This window comes from Poecilia formosa, unplaced genomic scaffold (assembly GCF_000485575.1).
Source record: "Poecilia formosa unplaced genomic scaffold, Poecilia_formosa-5.1.2 Scaffold383, whole genome shotgun sequence".
Taxonomy (NCBI): Eukaryota; Metazoa; Chordata; class Actinopteri; order Cyprinodontiformes; family Poeciliidae; genus Poecilia; species Poecilia formosa.
In genome coordinates this window covers 99694-104141 of record NW_006800322.1, presented here as the reverse complement: position 1 = coordinate 104141, position 4448 = coordinate 99694, and positions in this window count along the sequence as shown.

Here is a 4448-nt window from a genome sequence, read left to right as displayed (position 1 = left end):
AGACCGGTCTCGAGACCAAAACCAATTTCGAGTACCACAACACTGCCCTGAGGCAGTCTATAACATTCTGAGGCGCTATTTTAGCGACATTCCTGGGTCTTGCTTGCCACTGGCTGATTTCTATGCTACTCAGCCGGTGGCTAATGAGACACCAGTGGACTACTGGGTCAGACTTAACACAGCTGCTGAAAATGCTGACAGACACTTGAAAGATCAAGGAATCAGCCGGAATAAAATGGATACAGAGATAGCAATGATGTTCATCAGGAATTGTCCTGATCCTAGTCTTGCCTCTGTTTTCAAGTGTAAGCCCACCACCAAGTGGAAACTCACTGAGGTGCAGGAGGCCATTGATGAGCATCAAAGAGAGCAGCAAGTGAAGAGACCACATGCAACTGTGGCAAAAGCAAAAGCAAAAGCTCTCCAGATTGCTACTGCAACAGCAGCACTTGACCACTCAGAGCCTGAAGTAGAACGTAGGTAAGTGAACACTGTCAAAATTACTCCTGTCAGTTCGCACCAAGCTGCGCTGGGGAGAGGTGTGTGTGGGAAAGCCAGAGCCAGGAGCTGCTGCTGAACATGTTTTTGTTTTAAACAGGAATAAATCAATGCAAATCCTGGTTCCTTGATATGATTCATTCTACAACTGTTACATATGAACTGATAAATGTGCTAATAATGGAGAAACAACTTAATATTACAGAAAAACTGTTTATCTGCCGTCATATGTGGCCATACTGGCCTTAGCATTCATGACAGGTTATGCTAGCTGCAGCATAACCTGGGGGATAAGCAGCGCCACACAGAGAGTGATTGACAGCACCAACACCCTCCTTCTGGCTCTGATTGGTTGTTTCTAGTTAGCACTGGGAGAAATTGGAGGAATTCATTTTTTTTCAGATTGTCTCCTACCGTAGTTATGACATAGAGACAGTTTCAGCAAATATACAAAAAAATATTTTTATGAACTTACAAGATACACACAAACACACACGCACACACACACACAAAGATGACAAACTTAATTAGCAACATACACTAAATCCTTTGAGTACCACAGTAGAGCCCACAGCTGGATGTTGTCTGACAGATGCTTTGGTGAAAAATTCATTCTGCAGGCAGGCATTTCTGTTTTTCTACAGGTTCTTCAATAAAGAAATACATAATTTTTCACAAACACTAGTGTTTCTGTCAAGCTGCCAACATCTGACTGATGAGTTAAATTAGACTGAGATCTGAGTTCGTAGCCTAAAGAAGAGCCCCTGACATGTATTATCCACCTTTGAATAATACTTTCGCTGCTCCAGTGTGATGTGTGCAAAGTCCTCCATAAAAACGGTGGAAGATGATAATGGGCAAAAAAGGGAACAAATTTTTGTTCAACTTTATGAGTCATTTTAGATCAAAATGTCCACCAAATGGTATTAATGTTCTGACAAGATGGTAAGTGATTCACACAAGAAAACAAATGTCACATTACCACATTATTTTGCAAACAAAAGAGCAAGCTGATAACAGAGAGTGTTCACAGCAGGAACTAAAGACTTCTATCATTGCACATGAAACCAGCAGGTCTGTAGTCTGAGCATCTGAGAATGTAGGAGGGAAAAGGGAAAGACAGCGGCAGAAAACCATTCGCCTCTGAGCTGTTTGGAGGCTCCAGGATTTAGATCCAAACATTCATCAGCAGAAACAGGTCTTGTTATTTATCTGACTTTAACCTAATAATCTTTACATCAGGTAATAAAACCTTCATATGAAGCACATTACTTTAATGGCCCTACTTTCTACAATGACAAAGTTATTAACATTCATCTGTTGTTGTTTATCGCCGTGTATAGTGTAAGGATGCTTTTAGTTATTTCTTTATATTTCATACAAATAATAATAACAGGGAGAAGGACCTAAAACTATGAAAAAATAGTTGACTTGATTTTTGGCTGTCAACAGATTGTTGAGGAGCAGTATTATATATTTTCCAGCCATGTTGGCATTTTATAGCTTAGTTAAGCAACTATGTTTCCTTCAGTTGTAATGAAAATGCTGGATATATCAACTATGACTTAAAAGAAATGTAATTTTGTAATTGAATCTGTCTTTTTAAGAAACTCCTGCTCTTTCTGATACATGGCTCCTCTGTTAATCCTTTAATGTTTTTATCAGTGTAAAAACGTTAAATGGCAAAGTATTATGACAAGTAGCTCCTATAATAAGCTCAGCAGATGCACAGTTCCACCAGGTGTTTGCTAATTGCTGCTGGCTTGTCTGAAGGAGCTGAGTGGGGACGTCATGTTAGCTATGGCTCAAAGGCGGTGTTAGGTCCAACCATGTGTTTTGCACAGTTGAATGGGGGCCATGGAGATTAACAGACATCTAACAAATGCATGAAAGAATCAACCCACACCTTAAATGTCAAATAAGCACAGACTGACACATGCATATTTACTAAAATCTAAATTAGATTATTTTTTCATGTTTTCTTGTATGTAGACTTGTTTATTAAGAAGTATTGTCCAAAAATGTTTGGTTTCCCAAGTGGGAGGTTTTCTGTCCCACACTGGGAGATTATATGTTGTTGTTGCTCTTGCCATGTTTTAGTATTTTCTCTCTCAAAGAGAGTAAAAGGTGTCTTCACAGTGTTTGGAGATCAATTGCTGAAATGAGCTTATCGATCAAGCCAAAGGCTGACTTAAGCCCCAGGGCTTCGTGTTGCCCTCTGCAGCCCATTTCTTCTTTCTCACTGATTTCCCACAGAGCTGTTTTTTTTTTAGGACTTACGTATTTCCTGCCTTTTCAGGCCACTTCTCATAGCAAATTTTTGTTTTGTATATCAGACTTATGTTTATTGAGCAAACATTACATCTCTGGATTCACCTCTCACTATACAAGAACTAACCTGTAAAGATCCTTCAAATATAATGGCACATTGGAAACCATTTAATATTGAGTATCCAAATAAGATAAAAGAAAAAAATATCTTGAAATGATACCCTTCCTATAAGCTGTCCCTTTTAGCATAAATTCTATAGTTTTTTCTTAGTATTTTTTTAAACATTTCTGTAATAAAAATGTCATTAGTCTGATGCAATATTTTAATCTTAAATGTTGTGTTTTCATCTTAGCAGAAATAAAACCCTAAAAACATCAGTCCCACATTTTCCAAGAAAGGCAACAGGTGTTTTAGTTCTTGAACGCACTTCCAACTCGATTGTTTGAAAGGATATATGTAGTTCATGTCTTACATACATACGGACTAAGCAATAACTAAAAATCTCTCACAACTTAAATGAAAATGAAAATTGGCTGACTCTGATGTTTCAAGTTAAAAAACAATTGGTTAAAAAAATATAATAATAATTTTACCAAAACCTCCTGTTCTCACACCGGACAGTCGACAAACAAAAAACATCTACAATAATCCCTGGTGTGTTCTTCAGGAGAACACACCAAGAGTTACCAAAGTCATCTAAACAATTCAAAATAAAGAAATTAGTCAAAAATTAATAAAAAACTAAAGTATATTCTAAATGACCAAACAAAAACTAAATTGATACAACTTGATTTACAAAATTTAACATAAATGGCCACAACAGATCCCAGTATTGAAAAAAAAATGGTATTGGTGACCATGTGCCCAATACATAAGGTCAGATCTATTCAGTCTAATTCTACGCTTTGTGCTCTGAGTGACATCATGCTTTATTATTTATTTTACATTATAATTAGAATTCCTAATTGCACTTTCAGCACCATTTGAAAGTAGGTTTGTTGCAGTTTATTTTACATGTTTGACCAAAAAAGTCAACCTGTTGTATTTGTTTATTTAATATTTATTTTGCACTGCCTGTTCTACTTCTAATTGCACCAACTAAACAAATAAAAGTTGCTGTTTTTACATGTTTGACCAAGATTCTAAAGTGTACGTCAGTGAGCTGTACTGGTGCAGAGTTAGCAAATCAATTTGTAATTTAGTACATTTATGTCTGTGTTTTAAAATGAAATGTTTTAAGTCAATTCTGCACAATTTTATGATTTTGGCTCGATATTGGTCAATACTAAACCTCAGATATCGGTATTAGAATCGGAATCAGAATCAGATTACGGGCCTGCAACAGTAAAAAACACAACACAAAACTCACATGAGCTGGACATAAATATAGAAATTATTTGTTTTGTTCCTAAGCCATGACCTATCAATATTTCCTGGCAGACTCTGAGAGATTCTCAAACCAGATTGGTGGTAATAATTTGAGGTTTGTACGCAGCATTCTCATTCAGGTTAGTCATAACTGGACATAACCCAACAGAATGGGAGGATCAGATCATTACAGTATGAGTAAGAGGGCCAAAAATGATTCACACAACAACAGTTGTCTCATTTCATCACACACACGCACGCACACACACACACACACACACACACACACACACACACACACACACACACA